The sequence below is a fragment of the Schistocerca gregaria genome, chromosome 11 (genome assembly GCF_023897955.1).
Source record: "Schistocerca gregaria isolate iqSchGreg1 chromosome 11, iqSchGreg1.2, whole genome shotgun sequence".
In the NCBI taxonomy this organism is placed as follows: Eukaryota; Metazoa; Arthropoda; class Insecta; order Orthoptera; family Acrididae; genus Schistocerca; species Schistocerca gregaria.
The window spans coordinates 95,508,822-95,534,304 of NC_064930.1; the positions used below are offsets into that span (position 1 = coordinate 95,508,822).

The following is a 25,483-nucleotide window of genomic DNA, read 5'->3' on the forward strand; positions in this document are numbered from 1 at the left end:
GCACGGCGCCAAACACGCATACGACCATCATTGGCACCAAGGCAGAAGCGACTCTCATCGCTGAAGACGACAAGTCTCCATTCGTCCCTCCATTCACGCCTGTCGTGACACCACTGGAGGCGGGCTGCACGATGTTGGGGCGTGAGCGGAAGACGGCCTAACGGTGTGCGGGACTGTAGCCCAGATTCATGGAGACGGTTGCGAATGGTCCTCTCCGATACCCCAGGAGCAACAGTGTCCCTAATTTGCTGGGAAGTGGCGGTGCGGTCCCCTACGGCACTGCGTAGGATCCTACGGTCTTGGCGTGCATCCGTGCATCGCTGCGGTCCGGTCCCAGGTCGACGGGCACATCCACCGTCCGCCGACCACTGGCGACAACATCGATGTACTGTGGAGACCTCACGCCCCACGTGTTGAGCAATTCGGCGGTACGTCCACCCGGCCTCCCGCATGCCCACTATACGCCCTCGCTCAAAGTCCGTCAGCTGCACATACGGTTCACGTCCACGCTGTCGCGGCATGCTACCAGTGTTAAAGACTGCGATGGAGCTCCGTATGCCACGGCAAACTGGCTGACACTGACAGCGGCGGTGCACAAATACTGCGTAGCTAGCGCCATTCGACGGCCAACACCGCGGTTCCTGGTGTGTCCGCTGTGCCGTGCATGTGATCATTGCTTGTACAGCCCTCTCGCAGTGTCCGGAGCAAGTATGGTGTGTCTGACACACCGGTGTCAATGTGTTCTTTTTTCCATTTCCAGGAGTGTATTTTTGTGTTAACAGATGGTGTTGGGTCCGATTACCTTTGCACTTTGGTCCCTTCAGCCCCAGAAACCAACCAACCAACAAATGGTGTTTTGCTTACTGTCAATCTAATCTCACTTTCCCGTTTCCTGTACATGAGCTCAGTACTGTGTCTAATCGTGGCTGTAAAAACTCTTCTGACAGTTTTTGTTATATTTGTGGTGGTAAATTTGTGATTTAAAAGCACCAAAGGAACATTACAGACTTTGTGAAAAAGGTTTATCTATCATACTTTGAATCTAAACTTGGTAATCAAGATAAATCTTGGGCGCCACATAATGTACGTTATGTATGTGTTGAAGAGCAAGCACCAAGCACGGCCTGCCTACGTCATCGTGGCTGAGCATGCGCAGTACAGTCTGTTGTCTCGCGCTGTCTGGTAACTTCTCTTCATTGTAATCAAACACAAACGCGATGATTGGTCAGAAGCTGTATCACACGTACACTGGTGTTATTCCGCGCTTGAAAGTAGGACCTCCTCATGTATTAAATATATTATTACAGTGTTACGTGAACTGGAACTTTAAGGTACTCAAATATATCAGCAGCCATCAACGTTTTTCTTAATTACGCTTTAGCTATGTACCTTTTATTTCAAAAAAACGTGTACAGTCCCAGCGTCTGCAACGTTGTGTACTGATTGTCACACTGTGAATGCGCAGTCCGAAAATGGCTGAGGCTGTTTCTGTTCAGTAGAGAAACACGATTGTAGAATACCGTTAAAAATGCCGAGAAATAGGCTGTTCTTAATGTTTTCATAAATTTACGGATATAATCGGCTTTAAAGTTTTTCCAGCGAATGTAGGTAATACAGCTGATTCACAAAGATAAATCGTAGGTTTAGAGCAGTAAGTAGCGTAGTGGGGTGTTCACCAAAAACAGTCAATTGTTCGGTGGTTCTCGTTTTACTTTTAGATACCTGTATTTCTTAATTATAAAACGCATCGTCATTTTTTTATGAATAATGCACGTCTTCTTGTTTCTAATTGCATATTGGACGCGAAATTCCTGTTTTCACTTCAAATACAAATTCTTAATTAACGATGTTTTATGAAAGAATTTTCATAAAATTTTCTTAAATTAAGATAACATAATTTAATTTTTTAAGGTAAAAATGAAAAACTAAATCCTCTTTATTCGGATTATGTCCATATTTTATAACACACAGGTGGTTAAGTATCACAGAAAATGGAAAAACAGTTTCACAGCACCGACCACATCATACAAATATTGTATTTTTACATTTGCTATTGTATCATTACAATATAAACCCAACTAAACTGGAACTAAGCTGCGGGATTTGGCCCGAGAAGTAACAAGACTTAAGCTGCTAAACGTACAGGAACTAACGCTGGCGGGATATAGAACGGCTCGTCATGAAAGAAGAGAAGAAAATGCAGCGCCTGGGGGGAGGGGGCGGCTTCGTGGATTCTGTTGTTGAGAGGCTCGTTATCAACGTAGCAGGTGACACTTCCAGAGCTGAAATGTAGTATTGAAGTATTCAGGCAAGGAAGGAGTTAAGAGAATACCAGACGACTTCAGTGGCTTCAGTATTCAATGTAGGACGGTGAAATCCTTGCAGTAACGTAAGCCTTTGGATTACACACAGCTCGCTCAGAAAAATTGCTCTGTGTTTAAGTTAGGAATTTTCACCACTCTCGTTTGTAATTAGATACTCTGTCAGGTGAGTTAGAGTGCATTTTATGCTTTCCGTCTGGTCACCTAATCGCGTGGCAAGTTTCTCTGCGCAAGTAAATTGCTGCAATACCTTGCTAGTCTAAACCGATCATAAAGGCCCGTCCACACGCAACGATCTGTCTGCGCACATCACATCTGCGCAGAAAGATCGTTGCGTATGGACAGAAGATTTGCACCAACCTCAGGTGTGTGCAAACCTGGAAGTTGGAGGTTTGAGCGAAACCTCTCAAATCTGTGGGTTCAAACCACATCTGCGCAGACAAGTTGGAGCGTGTGGACAGGAGATCGCCGCAAATTTGGCGCGAAACAGCTGTTTCCTCAGTCTAGTGTTTGTATTTGTGCGCACAGGGCATTACTTGACTAGAAGAAGGGATCGGTTGGTAGGACATGTTTTGAGGCATCAAGGAATCACAAATTTAGCATTGGAGGGCAGTGTGGAGGGTAAAAATCGTAGAGGGAGACCGAGAGATGAGTACACTAAGCAGATTCAGAAGGATGTAGGTTGCAGTAGGTACTGGGAGATGAAGGAGCTTGCACAGGATAGAGTAGCATGGAGAGCTGCATCAAACCAGTCTCAGGACTGAAGACCACAACAACAACAACAACAGGGCATTAAAATGGCTGATACTCGTCAGTGTTCTCGAGAGTTTGTAAGTGAATTCATTGAAATATATAGAAACCACCAATGTCTGTGGAATATTAAAGTAAAGAATATAGTGAGAGACAAAAAGACAGCAGCATACAATGCTCCAATTGAATACTTGTGGGTATTATTTCACTCAACTCTTGTTTCGATATTGCAGTTGAAAATCCCAAATCCTTGTAGCTCCTTCCTGTTGCTAGGAATCTTAATGTTACCGCCAGCCGTTCATGAGGAGAAATTTCCCTTCTCTATACAAGTAATTTTTCTCATAATATGAGGCGTTATAAGCTTTAAGAGATAATTAAGGGTTTCGACATCCATCCGCAAATAATTTCGCCAGTCGTTAGGTTCGCCCTGCAAATCTCGCAGTAAATTTACGTGAGAAAACTGCTTTCGCTTTAGCAGCCACTGTCTACACCATTTTGACCGCTTTCTCCGTTTCCTGCGGTTGGTCTGAATGTTTTTTTGCAACACAAGTTGCGAACACAGACCACGACAGAACTTCCTCCATTTCTATATTTCAAAATAACTGAATTAAATTTTTGACGTTTACAGGGAGCGTAGTCGCTTGCCACTGATATTTCTTTTTTACACTGACAGATAGCGGGCGAGTAATAGATTGGTGTTTGTGTCGTGTGAACACACCACATTTGCAGCGAGTTCTTGCATGTACAGACATCTGCGCCGATGTCTGCGCAGACAGATCGTTGCGTGTGGACCGGGCTTAAGAAGCGGGCGGCAGTGGTGTTTTACCGAACATTATTTCATTATCTTTGCTCGTCTCTTTTTACGTCTGAACAGCACCTACTCACATCATTGCAGGCTAGTTGAACAACTGGATGACTAGTGCTGCACAAGTTTACTGCGCCGGTAAAGCTGTTGTCCCGCATTATCTCTCAGTATATGTACGTGTAACACAGCATAAAACGTATCCTTATGACCGTACTTGACTATACCGGTCACAGCTTGGCTTGGCCCACGTAAAATGAAATCCAATGACATTCAAGCAAACGCGGAAGAATACATGGGGTTCTGCATACAATCCATGTATCATTCTTATGACGAACAGAGTATAGATTTTAACGTTTTATTAATATTCACCTACGTATCTATTAAACATGATTTTTAAATTTGTTTGAAAAAGAGAGTTTTAATTTCAGCCAGTTCATGGAACATCTCTGGCTTAACCATGTACCGGTAGCCGCACGGAACTGTTGCCCTAAAAAAAACTTGAGTTTGTGTAAAACGTATTTACTGGTTTTCAAGTTGTTGTTGTTGTTGTTGTTTGGAAATAGTGGGGCTATGGTGAGTGGAAGTTTTTTCATGCAGTTATATATATTGTTCTGTACTAAACTTTATAATGAACACTGAGAAAATGGACACTTTGCATCTGTTTTTAACAGATTTCGCCGATATGTGTTTTAATGTAGTGGCTTAAAAAATAAATGTGTGATTCTTACAAACTTAGTGAAATTGGAGGAGATTTAAATGAATTTGGAGAGGGCAGAACCTCGTACTTGTTGCTCTCTTCCTTTAATGTTATTTCCTTTTTTTAAAAAAAGTCACGCCTACCAGCTTTTTTCTGTTTTCGTGCCCAAATTTTAAGTTTCTTTCCATGATAAATTCACTTTTTTTTCACTTGGTACCCGTTGAAGGCACAGTAGTTTATTTGTCGTAGCTGTAAATATTTGTCGTGTATAATTTTTCTGAAATGTTCTGCATCCAAAAGGACCTCCTCTGTACGGATCAATTGGAGAGAAAGTAAACCTAATCTAATCTATATACTTAATACATGTTTTTAATATCCCGTTGGTTGTTGGCGTCGTGTCATTCCTCGTAACATTACAAATATTTCATCATTCTGACTTATTTACGTATGGTTTTATTTATTTCTTGTGCTATGTATGCCTTCGTTAGCAACAATATTTCTCTGTAGACTATTGTATGTATGGATACTTGGATACCAGTGAGTATTAAAAGAAAGAAAAAAAACTTTACAGTCTCCATTTTTCAGGTGGCAGCTGTGTACTGATGAACAGAACCAGATGAGGTACTGTTAAGGGCAAGAATGAGTATTACTCTGGCCCTTCTGCGCAAGTACTGGCCCTTCCATTCTTGAAAATGGAGGTCACAATGACTGTATTATTGGGTCATATGGGAAAAGTTATGTCTGCATTGCAGTATTTCTCAGCTGCTAGACAATCATGGCAGCTGTGTAGCAGTAAAACAATGTCATGTGACCAGACTGAGAAACCGTGTGACATTGTTTACATTCTTCCACTTGTGACAAATTCAAACACTCAGAGAGTAGGTATTACATGATTTACCTGAGGATTGGTGGTCCAATGAAACATCAAATTTGTGATTTCTTTACTGTCATGTGGAAAGAATGGGAGCCCAGCAGTAGACAGGACAGATGCATATACAGAAGATGATTGTCAACATTCTGACTTCAGTATGTTACACATCAAGAATGGAATAGGTGCAGCACAATTGTTTTGACTAACTGCTAGCCAAAGATGAAATCACGTTCTGCTCCATTAAACCAGAGTACTGCTCATCAAATTTTGATTACTTGTTCCCATAAGGTAAGCTGTGATAGTTCATCTTTGGAGTCAGTATATTTCATTGTATTGCTCTGTTATATATGATTTTTTTAATGTTACTTTTTGTTGTATGTTTCTTTGATACCATTTTGTTATGTGACTCAGGAAGATATCTTCCAGATATTCAGTTTTCCTATAATGAACAATAAAGATGCACAAATGAAGGAACTCGGGGCTGTAATATGGTTAAAGTGCACTTTCGATGTTGATGGCACTTCCACTGTGTGCTGCTGTTCCGCAGTTTGTTTTCTTTGGCTGTAGCCATCATATGATAGTATAGAGTAGCAGGTGATCACTTTGGTTTTGGACATGTAAAGAGCGAGACGGGAGATTAATGATCTCACTTTTGTTGATTATAAAGTGGGTATTTGTTTTTATATGCCCTCCTTGTATGTTTATTGGAATAAGACTGGATTTCTTGAAATATTATTTTGTACTTCAGTGTTGAGGTATGGTGGTGCCAACAAATGTGATTGTAAGATAACCAGCAGTGGTAACAGACTGATCTGTAGCATAGCGTAAGATGATGTTTAAATTGAAATGTAACAGTTTGGTTGTCCGTTGGTTAAGCCAACAAATGAAACTGAAAGAAAAGAGGCTGTGATGGTGGACGGACCTGTAGACTGGTCCAATGAGCTTTTCAAAAACTTTGCGATTTGTTTTCGAAATGTCTGATTTTCGAGGTTGTGATTACACAGGAATCAGAGTACAACTTCAGTTTCACCGATATTCTGTTTGCTGTGTCATTCTGCAGAAAATATTCCACAATGCTGCCACTTAATAATGTCACACACTTCACAACAAGACATTTATCAAATGCAGTTTTCTCATTGGTTCTGCCATATTGTCCATTCGTGAGACTTGTTCATCATGTTCACTTTGCATCACACACTGTGCAAACAGTTACCAACTGTATCACACATAACAAAAATTGCTGACACTATAAGTGCACTATAACCATTTTAAAATTGTCATACTTTGCTGGTATGGGGACAGTGTTTTAGGTTTGGCTTCAGTCTGATACTACATGCCAGACCTGAACTATATTCAGGACACTGATTCAGAGTATAAAGTTAATCAATGATAAATACTGTTTACTGTAATATTCTGGGGTTTAAGAGTTGGTAGTGGCAATGTATTGAAACCACGTGTGTCACATACTTTAGTTCAGCAGAACATGCTTAAAAAAAAAAAAAAATTATCTGACCGCGGTGGCCGTGCGGTTCTAGGCGCTGCAGTCTGGAACCGCGGGACTGCAACGGTCGCAGGTTTGAATCCTGCCTCGGGCATGGATGTGTGTGATGTCCTTATGTTAGGTAGGTTTAAGTAGTTCTAAGTTCTAGGGGACTGATGACCTCAGATGTTCAGTCCCATAGTGCTCAGAGCCATTTGAATTTTTGAAAATTATACAGGCGTAGGCCTAAGTTCAGCTTACGCTAATAGGATGGTCTCCTGATGCAAGAGTTGAAGAGGCAAGTTGTGTTGGTCAAGTGTCTGATTCCACCTGTCTGCTGTGACCCACGGGGTAAGGGTGTTCTGGTGTGCGATGTCATTACGCTTCGGAGTTTATGAATTGGTTGTGTTTGTAGATGTCATCTTGTTCCGTTTGATGGTTTCCTCTGCTGGTGTGTGTGTGTGTGTGTGTGTGTGTGTGTGTGTGTGTGTGTGTGTGTGTGTGTGTCTCCGACATAGTTTGCTGCGAAGGAATTTCTTGTTGGTAAGTGTTTGTTATTTTGAGTCTGTTCTTCTCGAGTTGTGAGGTTTTGTGTGTTTATGGTTTATTGGATGTGTTTTAATTTATGTAAGGATGTTTGATTTTTGGATTTTTGAAGTATTAGGGTTTGGTTTTATTTCTCGTAGTTGTAGTTGTTTTGGTATTGTCACCTGTAGTTGTGTTATATAGGTCAAGGGAAATGTCCAATTCCAATTTTAGTGGTTTTAGTTGAGGTGTTGGTGTTTTGGTCTCATCAGGTTGGTCGGTATAGGTCAAGGAAAATGTCAGATATCTGTAAAATTTGTTGGTGTAGTGAAATGCTTTAAATTTTTTTGTCATGTTGTGCGTTATGGATCGTGATGCGGTTTTTTACTATTACACTTAGCTTGTCGCCACTCTAAACCCCCCAAATATCCCTCGGTTATCCCATTAGTTTGAATGTATTTTGGAGGGAGATGATGTTTTTATTTATACATATTTTTTTGTTTGTTGCTGTATATATGTAGTGACGTCATAGGCACCAACCATATTGGAGGGGCTTAGAATAGTCATTTCCGCCATATTGATAACGTCGTGGGTGAAAGCAGGTGGGTGGAATCGGATACGTCTGTAATCCCAACTTCCTGCAAAGTGTGTGAGCTACATTGTGGCAGATTTCCAAGTGGAAGTTTTCTGCTGCTATCATTGGCACATGTTTGGAACTTGTGATTGGTTGTTGGATGTTAGTTACAATTATACAATTTGTGTTGCTAATAGGGGTTTCTTATAAACACAGAGTTCATGGATTCTTTAAATTTTAGTTAATTGAAGGGTGACGGTTTATCTTTGTTCTGATGTGCACATTTCATTACGCATAAATTGGTGTGTTGGTAACACTGTCTCTACATAATTCTTATATTGCACCATGGGTGCACCTTAACAAGTGGAGTTGGTGATAATTGAGTGGTTGTTTGCTGTATTTGCACAAAGCAGAATTTGTGGCAAGAGACACATTGAAGTTTATTAGTTTTAAACTGGAAAGGTATTAGTAATCTACTTTTAGATTTTGTATAGAGCCCTTTCTGTTTGTGATAATGTTGGAGCAATCACACAAGAAGTGCTAGGGTTCTATGCCAATGTATCCTCCTGCAGGCAAGCGTCGCTAAGCTTGCTGTCAGTCAAGAGAAACAATGAAAGCTACAGCTACATCTCAACTCTGCAAATAACTGTGAAGCGCATGGCAGAGGGTCCTGCCCATTCCACCGATTATTGAGAGCTTCTGATCTGTTCGCATATGGCGCAGGGGAAAATTTGTGAGCGGCCTCATTCTGTCATTACCTCTATGGGAGCAATATGTGGAGTGTTGAAGGCTATTCTTAAATTTCTCACTGAAAGTGAGTTCTTCAGATTTAGTAGTCATTTACAGCTTAGTTTGCATCTATCTTTGGGCTTCTGCCAGTTCACTTTTTTTCCACCATCTCGGTGACACACTCTGTGGGTTTAACAAACCTTTCACCATTCATTGTGCACTTGTTTGCATGTGTTTGTTATTGCATGTTAGTTCTGTGAGCAATATTTTGTGTTGGGTCACATGATTGTTTTGTAAGCAATCTTGTTTGCTGACTGGTTGTGTTTTCATACTGTTCTACTAATGCTAGGAGTAGAAAGATTGTCAAGTTGTGTAAAATGTGAGATGCACAATAACTGACAGAGGATGACTGACAAAAAGATTAAAATGTTGCTGTTTCTGACTCTGCAACTCAAGAATCTCTCTAAAATAATACCCTAGCCTTTACACACACACGCACACACACACACACACACACACACACACACACACACACAGACACACAGACACACACACACACACACACACACACACACACACACACACACACACACCCTTGCACCCTCTCTCTGGTCCAAAATGTTGCAGTATACAAATGCAAAAGAACTGGAAAATCTTTTTAAAGAAAAATTGTAGGAAATTATCGGATAATTACAAAGTGTAAGAAATAGCTTTGAAGCTTTTATAATATTTGTTAACAAAATAATGAACCAAAAACTAAACCTAATATATTTTTGCATTGTTCATACGTGTAAATGTCTTGGCCTTACGTTTTGGCTATAAAGTTGGTTTGAGGGTTGAAAAATTTCTCTCTCCTCAAATTTTTTATATTTACTTGCCTTAGTGCATAACATCCATTGCTAACAATTTTGCTCTTACATGTTATTTTTCATTACTTTCAGGTTGTGTGTAATGGCGGAAAATTGTACTGGCCACAAAGTTTTCGTAACAGTACATCCTTATGTCGGGCTAATGTGCAGATGAGGGATTTTAAATCTGGAGCTGTTTTACATGCAGTAATGTAAGTTTTGGCCAAGGACGTTTAACGTTTTCAATGTTGTACGATTTCATTTGTCGAACATAACCTGATTTTGATGTTTCGTGAGTTGAGACTTTATTGTTTGAATGCAAACAAGAGTTAAAAATGAGATGCATTCTAAGAAGTCTGGTATCTGGTAGTATAAGCTTATCAAAAAAATCGTTGATACTTCTCTTCCTCTCAGCTCAAATTAGATTGGAGTAAATACGGTAAGTTTGGCCCCTTGCGGGAATCTCAAAGTAGTGGCACGGAGGACGTGGACAGGCACTGTGGCTAGGAGTCTCTCGTTGGGGGTGTGTGTCTGCCGAGATAGTCCGCACATTTACGATAAACACTGTGTCCGGATGGTGTAGTGATTAATGTGAGCGCCTAATGAGCAGGAGATCCAGGGTGCCAAACCCAGTGCATCGCACATTATCACACGTCACCGCTGATACCGCATAAAGGCCCAATGCGGCTGACATAAATAGTTCCTCCCTTCCCTTCCATTTCCTTTCCTTCGTTCCATCTCCACCTCCACCCTCAGTTTACATAATATGTATCACAGCTGCAGATTCCGTGTGCTGTCTGTTCTTTCAGACTTGTCCAAAAGAACAGGCACCACACATTCATATAATGTATGACAGAGAAGTGTGTTATCCTCTGCAACTAACTGCTCTATAAACATGTATTGGCATTGTTCGTACAGTGATAGGCATGGTAAAGCGAACGTCAAGGGTATTGGAGATTATATATATATATATTTAACACCTCCACAGGAGAAATTTACCAGAACATCCACAGTTTAAGGAAACAGGCACAGTAGTTAGATTAATTAATGTAGAGAAACAAGTGAAAAGATTTCATGCCTGCATCTTCCAAAATTTTTGTCAGTAATGTAAGATTCAAAGTGTGGCATTTCTTGTGCCCAAATATTGAACACTCCAACCAGTTTGGTTATCCACTCGTCCTTTATTAATAAAGCATTACAGAAATTTTGTATAGGAGCATCAGAGTGGCCAGGGGTTCACCCTCCTGTTAGAGTAAAATGGAGATGAGGATTTAATGTTCAGTTGACGAGGAACTCGTTGGAGATGAGCTCGGATTTCTGGAAGCCGGCAAAAGAAATACGATGTGTGATTTTCGTAGGAACCGACCTCGGACTCTGTTCTACACATTTAGGAAAAGCGCAAAAAACCACATCTGGGTGGCCTGGAGGGGATTTTAACCACTGCTCTCCAAATCAGGCTCCTGTCTCTTACCACTATGCCACATTGCTATCTCTGCCATTACACCGTTGGGGTTTTCCTCACTCCGAGCTCCGTATCTGGACCTTGATAACAAAGCAATTGTCAGCTGAGTAGAGAAGGGGTGATGTCACTTCACAGTTATGTGCGAGCACAATATGGCGTGGGAATCCCAAAGAAAGCAGGTGCTGACAGATGTGAAAATTACCGAACTATCAGTTTAATACGTCACAGCTGCAAAATACTAACGCGAGTTCTTTACAGACGAATGGAAAAACTGGTAGAAGCCGACCTTGGGGAAGATCAGTTTGGATTCCTTAGAAATGTTGGAACTTGCGAGGTAATACTGACCCTACGACTTATCTTAGAGGCTACAACCCTGTCTCACTCCCTTCCCAACCACTGCTTCCCTTTCATGCCCCTCGACTCTTATAACTGCCATCTGGTTTCTGTACAAATTGTAAACAGCCTTTCGCTCCCTGTATTTTACCCCTGCCACCTTTAGGATTTGAAAGAGAGTATTCCAGTGAACATTGTCAAAAGCTTTCTCTAAGTCTACAAATGCTAGAAACGTAGGTTTGCGTTTCCCTAATCTTTCTTCTAAGATAAGTCTTAAGGTCAGTATTGCCTCACGTGTTCCAACATTTCTACGGAATCCAAACTGATCTTCCCCGAGGTCGGCTACTACTAGTTTTTCCATTCGTCTGTAAAGAATTCGTGTTAGTATTTTGCAGCAGTGGCTTATTAAACAGATTGTTCGGTGATTTTCACATCTGTCAACACCTGCTTTCTTTGGGATTGGAATTATAATACTCTTCTTGAAGTCTGAGGGAATTTCGCCATTTCATACATCTTGCTCTCCAGATGGTAGAGTTTTGTCTGGACTGCCTCTCCCAAGGCAGTTAGTAGTTCCAGTGGAATGTTGTCTACTCCGGGGGCCTTGTTTCGACTCAGGTCTTTCAGTGCTCTGTCAAACTCTTCACACAGTATTGTATCTCCCATTTCATCTTCATCTACATCCTCTTCCATTTCCATAATATTGTCCTCAAGTACATCGCCCTTGTATAGACCCTCTATATACTCCTTCCACCTTTTTGATTTCCCTTCTTTGCTTAGAACTGGGTTTCCATCTGAGCTCTTGATATTCATACACGTGGTTCTCTTCTCTCCAAAGGTCTCTTTAATTTTCCTGTAGGCAGTATCTAATTTACCCCTAGTGAGAGAACCCTCTACATCCTTACATTTGTCCTCTAGCCATGCCTGCTTATCCATTTTGCACTTCCTGTCGCTCTCATTTTTGAGACGTCTGTATTCCTTTTTGCCTGCTTCATTTACTGCATTTTTATGTTTTCTCCTTTCATCAATTAAATTCAATATTTCTTCTGTTACCCAAGGATTTCTACTAGCCCTCTCCTTTTTACCTACTTGATCCTTTGCTGCCTTCACTACTTCATCCCTCAAAGCTACCCATTCTTCTTCTACTGTATTTCTTTCCCCCAATCCTGTCAATTGTTCCCTTATGCTCTCCCTGAAACTCTGTACAACCTCTGGTTCTTTCAGTTTATCCAGGTTCCATCTCCTTAAATTCCCACCTTTTTGCAGTTTCTTCAGTTTTAATCTACAGGTCATAACCAATAGATTGTGGTCAGAGTCCACATCTGCCGCTGGAAATGTCTTACAATTTAAAACCTGGTTCCTAAATCTCTGTCTTACCATTATATAATCTATCTGATATCTTTTAGTATCTCCAGGCTTCTTCCATGTATACAACCTTCTTTTATGATTCTTGAACCAAGTATTAGCTATGGTTAAGTTGTGCTCTGTACAAAATTCTACCAGGCGGCATCCTCTTTCATTTATTAGCCTCAATCCATATTCACCTACTACGTTCCCTTCTCCCCCTTTTCGTATACTCGAATTCCAGTCACCCACGACTATTAAATTTTCGTCTCCCTTCACTATCTGAATAATTTCTTTTATTTCATCATACATTTCTTCAATTTCATCATCATCTGCAGAGGTAGTTGACATATAAACCTGTAGTAGGTGTGGGCTTCGTATCTATCTTGGCCACAATAATGTGTTCACTATGCTGTTTATAGTATCTTACCCGCATTACTATTTTCCTATTCATTATTAAACCTACTCCTGCATTACCCCTATTTGATTTTGTATTTATAACCCTGTAGTCACCTGACCAGAAGTCTTGTTCCTCCTGCCACCAAACTTCACTAATTCCCACTATATCCAACTTTAACCTATCCATTTCCCTTTTTAAATTTTCTAACCTACCTGCCCGATTAAGGGATCTGACATTCCATGCTCCGATCCGTAGAACGCCAGTTTTCTTTCTCCTGATAACGACATCCTCTTGAGTAGTCCCCGTCTGGAGATCCGAATGGGGGACTATTTTATCTATGGAATATTTTACCCAAGAGGACGCCATCATCATTTAATCATACAGTAAAACTGCATGCCCTCGGGAAAAATTACGGCCGTAGTTTCCCCTTGCTTTCAGCCGTTCGCAGTACCAGCACAGCAAGGCTGTTTTGGTTAATGTTGCAAGGCCAGATCAGTCAATCATCCAGACTGTTGCCCCTGCAATTACTGGAAAGGCTGCTGCCCCTCTTCAGGAACCACACTTTGACCTCTCAACAGATAACCCTCCATTGTGGTTGTACCTACGGTACGGCTATCTGTATCGTTGAGGCACGCAAGCCTCCCCACCAACGGTAAGGTCCATGGTTCATGGGGGGGCAAGATGTATCAGGCAGGCAAAATACCCTCACACTGAAAAGATGAATAAAGTAATTCTAATTCTGGATACAGCAGGTGTGAAAATTACTGAACTATCAGTTTATACTAAGTCACAGCTGCAAAATATTAACACGAACCCTTTACAGAAGAATGGAAAAACTGATAGAAGTCAAAATGGGGAAGATCAGTTTGGATTCTGGAGAAATGTAGGAGCATGCGAGGCAATACTGACCCTACAACTTCTCATAAGAGATAGGTTAAGGAAAGGCAAACCTTCATTTACAGCATTTGAAGATTTGGAGAAAGCTTTTGACAAAGTTGACCAGTAAACCCCCTTTCAAATACTAACGGTGGCAGGGTAAAATACAGAGAGGGGAAGGCTATTTACAATTTTTACAAAAAACCAAACAACCCAAACAAAAACCAGATAATATTCGAGGGGCTCAGAAGGGAAGTAGTGTTTGAGAAAGGAGCGAGACAGCTTTGTAGCTTATCCCCAATATTACTCAATCTGTATACTGAGTAAGCAGTAAAGGAAAAAAAAGAAAAAGTTGGAGCAGGAATTAAAGTCGAGGGAGAAGAAATAAAAACTTTATGGTTTGCTGATGATATTGTAATTCTGTCGGAGACAGCAAAGGACTTGGAAAAGCAGTTGAATGGAATGGACAGTGTTGTGAAAGGAGGATAGAAGATGAAAATTAACAAAAGCAAGATAATGGAATGTAGTCGAATTAAATCAGGTGATGCTGAGGGAATTACATTAGGAAAGCATTTCTGGAGCAGAGAAATTTGTTAACATTGAGTATAGATTCAAGTGTCAGAAGTCCTTTCTGAAAGTAGTCTGTTTGTATGGAGTGTAGCCATGTTTGGAAGTGAAACATGGACAATAAACAGTGTAGACAAGAAGAGAACAGCAGCTGTTGAAGACTGCTGAAGGTTAGATGGGTAGATCATGTAACTAATGAGGAGGTACTGAATAGAACTGGGGAGAAGAGAAATTTGTGGTACGACTTGACTCTAAGAAGGATTCGGTTGGTAGGACACATTCTGAGGCATAAAGGGATCACTCATTTTGTACTGGAGGGGGGTAAAAAATCGTAGAGGGAGACAGAGATGAATACAGTAAGCTGAGTCAGAAGGATGTAGCTTGCAGTAGTTACTAGGAGATGATGAGGCTTGCACAGGATAGAGTAGCATGGAGAGCTGCATCAAACCAGTCTTTGGACTCTAGACAACAGCGATAACGATGATGGCGACAACAACAATAAGTTCGAACAATATTTAAATGTTACAGATATGCTTGGGGAACTCAAATGGGATTCCCTGAAGGGAAGGTGACGTTCTTGTTGCGAAACAATATTGAGAAAATTTAGTGAATCAGCATTTGAAGCTGACTGCCCAATGATTCTACTGCCGCTGACATTGTGCGTAGGAACTCTGAAGAGAAATTAGGTCCCATACAGAGGCATAGAGACTGTTGGTTTTCACTCACTCTATTTGCAAGTGGAAGAGGAAAGGGAATCACTAGTAATGGTATAGGGTACCCATATCCACACTTTGTACAATGGCTTGTGGAGTGTCTATGTCGATGTAGAATTAAACAACATTTTATGTCCTTATTTACAATAAAAGTAAAACCATTATTTAATGGTTTAACACAATGTCAGAAATGTGTAACTCTATTAACTCCAAAGATTATACAGAATCCATAATGTAATCACTCACTTGGTGAACAGTTTTGTATACTCCATAATTTCCTAAGATTAAGAATGTGCAATGATTTGCAGTCGGATATCTAACAACAGGTTAATAAAGTACGTGACAATGGTCTTTGAACCTCTGTGTTCATTCAAAAGCATAAATAATACAGCGTCCACCTACATTCACAAAAAAATAGGGTATGAGAACTATGTTTAAATTAGATAGTGGCAGAAAAAAAATTGTTGTCTCTGGAAAATATTGTGTGTTTGGAGCTGTGCAGCTTATATGTATCAGAAGCGTGGCCATGTAGTGTTTCACAGAAACACCTTGTATTAGACAGTAATTATCTGTGTAATGCTGAGCTGAGGCAGATAATGTCTCTGTGGTGGTCGTGCTGGCATGGTTACGTACAGGATTATAATTACATTTCAATTGTTCATGGGGTTTCACACTTTTTAGATAAATGTTAATTTTAACTAACACGTAGATTTTATAGTTTACACACGTCAGTTTGTGGAGATATGCACTGTACATCAGTAATCTTATGTCTCTACTTCAGTATATGCAATATGTTATGTGTTACCAACATCAGTACCCTTACATTTGTTTTTTCTCTATTGGATGCCTCTGTCAGTATGCTCGATACTGGTCATATAAATAAATAGTTTTGTAGTGCAGTTCATGGTGTACCACAACATAACGTTGAGCAAATTCTCGTCTCGGTTAGATTGTGTTTGGCACTGATACAGCTGACTGATGTGGGACCTAAACGGTAGGACTTTATTGCAGATGTGCCACTGTTTTGACTCTCTCCACATCCCTGCTGGTTTTTTTGAAGGAATCGACAAATATTATTCAAGAACCTATAGGAATTTTCTGAGTACTCGGTACCAGTCCAACCATTGCTGTGGCATTGTAGAAAGAGAGTATCATATTGTTTGTGAATTTCAAACCCAATCTGGGTTGTTCAGTCTTGTACTGTAAGGAATGAGCATAGGGGATTGATTGTAATTTTTAATTGTGTACATGTTGCAAGTAAAACTGCCTTTTCTTTCACTTTTAAAATTATGTTTCAGATGACCTCACAGGTTGAGAAGTAGCAATGGTGTTAACCACGTGTCATGGTACGGCACAGGTTTTTATCCGGATGTGGAACTGGTGCTGCTTGCAGTCATCAGGAGTTACCAGAAGGCAAACGTGATACCTGGCCTACAGGAAGCTCTCTCTCCTAAGTTATTAGTGAGAAATTTACACTCTTGGTATTCTTGTTGTGGTCATTAACAACTTCAAGTGCATAAAAAATTTGTCAATTTTGAAAAATTTGCAGAATTTTTATATGACCTACTTAGGTTTCATGTGAGGAAATGCTGATACTGAGTCAGCTGAATCAGTAAATAAAGGTAACACTGACATAAGTGTCTACTTTCATGTTGCATTGCAGCACAGAATCATCTTTGTTTACAAAAGATACAGAAGAAATGTTGAGATTTCTAGTATAAATTAGTTTTCATTTTCACAAATGGCATTTAACAAAATGTTTGTGTTGAGTTTGTTACTGGCACTATTGTGCATGTGCTGTTGTAAAAACTTCTTTATTGGGGTATTTTAGAGTATAAGTGTTTTCAAGTGGACAAGCCTGAACAATTTTTGGTATGAATGTTGAAAACTTCTCGAATGTTATTCAACAAATGGTATAGCACGTTGTTTTGGTTGGGAAAAAGAAAGATTGCAAATGCAGTGCCCTTCTGTGAGGTTACCAAGGAGGAAAGAAAATAAATTGCAATGACACTGTCTAAGGACGAAGTTGAACAACATAAGCCTTTATTTAATGCAGCTATTCACAATATCCATGCATCGTGCACAATGTTAGTCAAACTTGGTTAAACCAGTAGCTGAGTAGTACACTTCACCCTTCTCTAGTAAATGTTCTCTGGACAATGATGGATCTAAGGACCACCTTCTGATGAACACGGACATCCTTCCCTCTCAACCTCATTTGAAGTGTGCCTAGGTGCCTCACCAGTTTTAGCATCCTTCTGCAAACCAATTCCTGTAGTGACGTGTCGCCCCTCAGTGAGTGCGTACGTAGAAGTGGTAGATATTGAGATTACTGATCACAGAAAAGAAAGCAACTACAATTGCTTACTAGTGTAAAGACGTCAAAACCACATCAGATACCTGTAAAATTTTACTAAGGTTATGCAAGTAACGTGCTCCCATCCTAGCAGCAGTTGATCACAGTTCGCTGGAGCAACAAAAGGTACCTCGCGACTGGAGAAAAGTGTAAGTCAATCCCATTTTCCAGAAAGGCCGTAGAACAGATGGACATAATTATATGCGTGTGCGGTTGACGTCAGTCTGTTGTAAAATAATGGAAGATGTTTTATTCTGAAGAATTGTCATTTTGGAGGATGAAAATAATATGTATAGAAAATCAACACGGATTTCACAAACTAGATCCTGCAAAACTCAACGGTCTGCTTCTCCGTGAGATCCGTAGCACTGTAAAGGCATTCAGGTTGATGCGGTGTTCCTCGACTTCGGGAAGGCCTTTGACATCGTCCTGTACTGCTGTTTAGTGAAAGATCAGAGTATCGGACCAGATTTGCAACTGGATTGATGACTTGCTTGCAGGTAAAACTCGACAAATTGCCGTTAACAGATTAAAATCGGCAGATGTAGAAGCATTTTCCGGGGTATCCCAAGGAAGTGTGATAGGACCATTACTGTTGTGGTGTAACAGGTTGTTCCACCTCCTCCTCACACTCACACTCACACTCAGATGAAAGACGCCAGTGTAAAAACATTGTTTAGTAAGGAATTTTTCACTGTGCACTAAGTGGCCCGATCGACGTACAGAGTGAGCACGGAACATCACCGAGGCCGCCGCCGATTGAGCGTCTTCACCCGTGGTGAAGTGGTTTCTTATACTTTGGCGTCGAGGTGTGGTGGTTTTTTGGAAGGTAGAGTATGGGAAGTGACGTCTCGGATAACAGTGCTCGGAAACAGTTTAAAGAAGCTGAAGAAAAATGTCATTACATTCAGATCTGTTCTCTCGTGTTCTGTTTTAAGAATTCGAATGGAGACATTGCTTTGATGTACTGACCAATAAGTTACCTGTTTGCCCAGTGTCTTAATCGTTACGAGAGCAGCAAATTACAGAAGAGTTCTTTCAAAGGCAGTTCAGTCTTTCCGGAGCAAGTCGGTGTAAATGTGAGCTCTCTCAGAGCCCTCCACCCTCCGTAACTGTCTTAGTCTTTTCACGGTGCGAGGAGCGGCACTGCATAGAAAGTCCAAGGCTTCAAGAAACTAAGAAGGCAATCACTTGTCTTATAGCTTCTCAAGTCTTCTAATGATCAGTGTCTGTTTGCGGCATTTTTGATTTGGGGGAAACCCAAAGGGGACGGTCACAAACACTGAGGTCGCAGGAACGAGTGGCCCGAGCAGTATCGCCATTGTCAGAGACATTGTGGCCACAAAACTTCCTCCTCCAGGAACCCATTATGTCATTTGCTTTGTGTGGGTAGTTTCTCCATCCTGTCGAAACAAAATTTTTTTGTTGGACCGAGATGTTTCCTTTCCACTTCAGGATTTAAGAATGTCCTCAGTTTACTATAAATGTTCTGTCCTTTCTCAGAAAAGTACAATCCACACCACACTGTGACTTAGGAGTTATGCAGGGTTGTTTGTGTAACTGTTGTCGGTTTGTGTCCGACCAATGGCAAAAATTTTATTTGTTTACATATCTCTCAAGATGGAAATGAGCCTCATTACTGAGTACAAGAATTTTTATAATCGTATTGTCAGCTCGATCGTTTGTACCAAAAGTATTTGACTATTAGCATAGTCTGAGGCCTGCGGAGAAAGCAATTTTATATTGGTGACAGTATAACTCCTGAGCAATAGAATATTTGAAGAGCAGCAGCTTTTCTGTGCACAGGTCGATGTGGGCCGACCGGGGATTGTCCTTTCGCTGGATGTTGTCCGGTGTTTTGACTTATCTTGGACGTTCTGTAGCCTTTTGTTGTAATGATAAACCAGTTGATCTGAAGTTTTTGACCCACAACTTAACCATGTTAAGGGATGGAATTTATCCCCTGCTATTCACTTGAAAATGCCTGCAAAACTGAATTGTCTGACAATACCAGAATCACCACTTTTAAAATTCATTCAACAACAAATGAGCAATGCTCGCTGGACTACTTCTCTGTGGCAACCCAATCGTGTGGTGTCCGAAGCTTGGGTTTTACTTGAGATTGAGCAACAGGGTTGGTAACCACAGCTTAGCTGGTTAGCCTCGGTGAGAGGCAGACTTAGACCTAGCTAAGAAGTTACAGTATCTGGTGTGAAAGTAGCAAAAGGTGGGAAGATAATTTCAGCAACTCTCCAGAACCATTTCACAATCTGAAGTTTATTTGAAAAGGTAAAGAATGAACTAACTGTTCTGGCTGAGAAGTTTCCAATGAGCGGCAGAGTCCGATACAGAGACGGCGTGAGACAACTGCCATTCTGTCTACTCTTCGAATGCAATCCACACGACTAAGTCAGTCCCACAGCTGCTGCCTATCAAGCTCCTCCAGACTGCCTACCGCTTCCTCACTCCTATACTGCTTCTAACCGCTTCTGAACTCTTCTCTGAGTGTCTTGCTGTTGAGTTTTGTACCATTTTCCCCTTTCCGTCCCACCGGCTATTGCTATGACGCAATGTTGAGGGCTATTTGCCTCCTTATTGGCTGTCATTGTGCACTATTCAGAGGCCGGGTGGAGAAGTAGAGACGCCTCTCTTAAAACGGTCACACACTGCGTCCTAAGCCCTGTATCGGCTTCTCGTGACGTGCTGTCCCCACCAGAAGGCCGTCTCTCTCGCTCCCTCTCGTCCCACACTCTCTCTGACCAGATGTTTTCATATTAACTTTAATTCCATTCCTTATCGAGGACCCCGTTGTGAAGCTGCTTCCGGGTCTGTGGCTCCTCTCGCGGCACCTAAATACATTACAATTGGTCTCAAGTAACCTTGAGAACACCGCACTCCCCACCATCTCCTACACGCGACTGCCATAATGTGCACATATGAAAACCGTCGGGTATTTCTGCCGCTCCCTACACAAATAACTCATTAAATAACTGGTCAGTTATCTACCAGCAGCACAACATTCTTAATTACTTTGTGCTGACATAACATTTACACCCAACAGCGTGTACTAAATAATAAATTACGTTCGAGCAAGAAACTCTCGAAAACCTGAACCGTCCCTGGATGTTTGTTAGCGTGACCTTTATCGTTCCCAGCAGACCTGAATTTTGTAGTCACCACTGCTACTCAAGCTAAATCAGTGAAAGTCCATCGCACTGTAAATTGGTTAAAACCACTACTCTTCACAGGTTTGCAACTGCAAAGACATGACAGACATTAAAGTCGCTCATGTGCGATGTCGTCACAAACTAAACTGTCTCTAAAGGTTGAAATTGGCACGTTGAGATATACGAGCTACCATGTTCACCCGAGATTATTTGAAGCCCTGCAACACAAAAGAAATGTTTGCAGCACGTACACTGCCCTTTCCACGAACCACCTGACTTGACGGACTCCAGATGAAACAGAGGCAGAAATACCTCACCAAAACCCCAGATGCAAGACGACAGACTAAAGTTCTGCCTGCGCTACTCACGTGAAGATTCGTTCACACGACCACTCATCGATTCAGTGCAGATGCTTTCATCTTGACAAACATTCATTATTTTCACAATAATTTCATATAAATGCCTATGATAAAACATAGAAAATCTTTGCAGTCAGTATGTGGCTTCTTAATAAAATCATTCAAGCATTATTTCAAAACACACTAACTTCACCTAGTTAATAAATCATGACTATAATTACACATCGAAAGTTATTGGAATATTAAAGAAGGAAACTCGTGGTGATAACATCATTTGTTTATCTGTGGAGGATTCCATAGTTACGGCACTATTTACATAAACTAAATTGTTTGTAACATTTTGGTATACTTGTTAAATTGGAAAAGTAGTCTGTTCATACAATTTCTGGTATCATCTGCTTTCATTTGATGATGTACAAACAGTACAGATTACATAATGAGCTTAATAGTTACAATTTTTTAAAGAAATAATAGTGATAATGATGATAAGAATAAATTTTAAATGTTTAATTTGAAATCTTATTGTTATTTTCAGTGAGCTCGTCCCATTGCTGCAGTTTCAAAATTGGCAACCTTCTTTTTGTAGTTTGCTTGTAAGGCATTTTCTATATTTTGTGGTGTAACATTTGTTGACAACATTTCACCTCACAGGCTTGTCTGCCTTTGCTCGTTCTGTGGCTGTGCCGTCGGAACTGACACGTGTCTCTTTCCACAGCGGAACAACCCCGATGACCTTTGCTCTTTGTGACTTGCTCGTCACTGATGTACCTTGCTAGTCACTGATGTACCTGCACTCAGCAGTCTCACTGTATGATCTCGGCACCCTGCAATCCAGCGAGGGGAATTGGGTGTTGGGCAGAGGGCTTCTATGGCCCTAGTTCTCTTTGGCACAGGTCTGGTAGCCCTCCGCATTCTGTGGTCCGCTAAAGGGGAACACTTTATTGACCTTATTTTGTAAGATTCTAACACTAACTAACTCTCTCTCTCTCTCTCTCTCTCTCTCTCTCTCTCTCTTTCTTTTTCTCTCTCTCTCTTTCTCTCTCTCTCTCTCTCTCTCTCTCTCTCTCTCTCTCTCTCTCTCTCTCTCTCACTCTCTCTCCCCCTCCATCATTTACATCAATTTAGCGAACTGTTGTATATCTCACAAGTATTCTTGGAGCACAGTCATTCACAACATTATACACAAATTCGAGCACAAAAATCTCTGGTCAATATTTTCGTACCCCGCGTTCTATAACGTTTACAGTAAACACATAAGCAACGCAAAATTATTAGTATTTCGAAAATAGTGGATCCTAAGTGTCTCCATGTGGAATACTCGCTTGTCAGCCGTCCTTTGATGTTCGTCCTTTGACGATACTCTGTTTCTCCTTGTAGTTCCTCAGTACTATATCGGCAGCTTTTATGTCGTCCAACTAGCAAACTACATGCACTAAAGGTAATCTTACAGGCATTTCTGCTATTGTCAGCTTCTCATCTTTTATAATACGACAGTCATTTCTGTAATTAAAATTGATAGTACAGGGTGAGGCATAAAGGCTAAACAGTTTTCAAATGAACACTACATCATTATGAGTTCTTCAGAAGAATTTTTGATTTCAGATGATTTTATTACAGAAGTACACTCAAATTATGTTGCCATTTAATGAGATTAATGCTTGAAAACGGCATCTCCCAGGTGACAGCTGTTTTCAGCGATGCATTTCTCGAGGCGCTCTCGGAAGTTGGCTTCAACACTCAGCAACATGGTTCTGTCTATTTGGACGAGTTACACATGAAAAACTTCCTTCAATTCGTCAAGTGTTTGTGGTTTATGCACGTACACACTGATTTGAGGTAACCCCTAGAAAATGTAGTCACACATGGGTAGGTCTGGAACGAGGCAGCCAATGAATGTCCCCAAACCGGGAAATAACTCTCCCACAAAAATTTGCTTCCATTGTCAATCTTGTCATTTGAGCTGTAGCGCCATGCTGCTGAAACCATGTTCGCCGGATAGGAATACATTTTTCTTCTTAATTCAGGTAGGAAGCATTGAGTGATCATCTTTCTATATCGTTCAGAGGTTACGGTTACAGTGTTCCCGTTCTCGTCTTGGAAAAAGTATGGACCAATAACTTCTGTACCAGTCGCAGCACACCAAACAGTCACCTTGGGACTATGTAATGGTTTCGTATGGAGTAGTATTGGGTTTCCACTGACCCAATAACGACAGGTCTTCTGATTTACCATTCCATTCAAATGCAGGCGAACTTCCTAACTCATAAGCAAAATAATGTTTTCATTTTCCTAAAATATGGCCTCAATTTGTCGGGCAAAGTTTAGCTGCTGTTCATAATCTCTTGGGTTTAATCTTTTGCACAGTGGCCATTTGTAGGGACGAAATTTTAGGTTAGTATACCCCTTATCGAGTGATTACCGAGGTGCAACTCAGCCGAGTTTCTTCTAGCAGATCGACCAGGACTATGGAGTATGGCTTGCCGAACTCTTTCCACATTTTCTCGTGTCCCATCTGAGTGAGGAGCTGGTGGTTTTTTTTGTTCAGAACTGTTCCTCGTGTTCAAAATGATTCTACCCAACGTAAAATAGTGTTAGCTAAACACACGGTGTTGCTCAGTCAACAGGTCCGTGACCTCGGCTAAACCAAATGGCAGGAGCTATCGATTACGTTACATCACTCCTCCCCGCCCCCCCCCACCCCCTCCGACTACCTGAGCCTGAATTCTAGCTGCTCTAAAAATGTTCGTTCTTTCTGCCTCACCCTGTATATCTACATTACATATATTAGCTAGTATCATAAGTTTGTATTGTAGCATGATCTGAGCTCCATGTTGTTGTTGTTGTTGTCTTCAGTCCTGAGACTTGTTTGATGCAGCTCTCCATGCTACTCTATCCTGTGCAAGCTGCTTCATCTCCCAGTACCTACTGCAACCTACATCCTTCTGAATCTGCTTAGTGTACTCATCTCTCGGTCTCCCTCTACGATTTTTACCCTCCACGCTGCCCTCCAATGCTAAATTTGTGATCCCTTGATGCCTCAAAACATGTCCTACCAACCGATCCCTTCTTCTAGTCAAGTTGTGCCACAAACTTCTCTTCTCCCCAATCCTATTCAATACCTCCTCGTTAGTTACGTGATCTATCCACCTTATCTTCAGCATTCTTCTGTAGCACCACATTTCGAAAGCTTCTATTCTCTTCTTGTCCAAACTAGTTATCGTCCATGTTTCACTTCCATACATGGCTACACTCCAAACAAATACTTTCAGAAACGACTTCCTGATACATAAATCTATATTCGATGTTAACAAATTTCTCTTCTTCAGAAACGCTTTCCTTGCCATTGCCAGTCTACATTTTATATCCTCTCTACTTCGACCATCATCAGTTATTTTACTTCCTAAATAGCCAAACTCCTTTACTACTTTAAGTGTCTCATTTCCTAATCTAATTCCCTCAGCATCACCCGATTTAATTTGACTACATTCCATTATCCTCGTTTTGCTTTTGTTAATGTTCATCTTATATCCTCCTTTCAAGACACTGTCCATTCCATTCAACTGCTCTTCCAAGTCCTTTGCCGTCTCTGACAGAATTACAATGTCATCGGCGAACCTCAAAGTTTTTACTTCGTCTCCATGAATTTTAATACCTACTCCAAATTTTTCTTTTGTTTCCTTTACTGCTTGCTCAATATACAGATTGAATAACATCGGGGAGAGGCTACAACCCTGTCTCACTCCTTTCCCAACCACTGCTTCCCTTTCATGCCCCTCGACTCTTATTACTGCCATCTGGTTTCTGTACAAATTATAAGTAGCCTTTCGCTCCCTGTATTTTACTCCTGCCACCTTTAGAATTTGAAAAAGAGTATTCCAGTCAACATTGTCAAAAGCTTTCTCTAAGTCTACAAATGCTAGAAATGTAGGTTTGCCTTTTCTTAATCTTTCTTCTAAGATAAGTCGTAAGGTCAGTATTGCCTCACGTGTTCCAACATTTCGACGGAATCCAAACTGATCCTCCCCGAGGTCTGCATCTACCAGTTTTTCCATTCGTCTGTAAAGAATTCGCGTTAGTATTTTGCAGCCGTGGCTTATTAAACTGATAGTTCGGTAATTTTCACATCTGTCAGCACCTGCTTTCTTTGGGATTGGAATTATTATATTCTTCTTGAAGTCTGAGGGTATTTCGCCTGTCTCATACATCTTGCTCACCAGCTGGTAGAGTTTTGTCATGACTGGCTCTCCCAAGGCCGTCAGTAGTTCTAATGGAATGTTGTCTACTCCGGGGGCCTTGTTTCGACTCAGGT

At 41.0% G+C, this 25,483-nt stretch overlaps 1 long non-coding RNA gene across 2 annotated transcripts; it reads left to right on the forward strand.

The window, feature by feature from the left end:
* Positions 1 to 3,921: 3,921 nt before the first annotated feature.
* LOC126294971 (uncharacterized) lies at positions 3,922 to 21,603 on the forward strand. 2 transcript variants are annotated; one of them, XR_007552368.1, is made up of 4 exons: positions 3,922 to 4,014; positions 5,159 to 5,732; positions 9,694 to 9,812; positions 16,591 to 21,603. It is a non-coding gene; the product is annotated as an uncharacterized LOC126294971 (long non-coding RNA). The 2 variants fall into 2 exon arrangements; XR_007552367.1 differs by lacking the exon at positions 3,922 to 4,014 and adding an exon at positions 4,079 to 4,449.
* Positions 21,604 to 25,483: the final 3,880 nt, after the last annotated feature.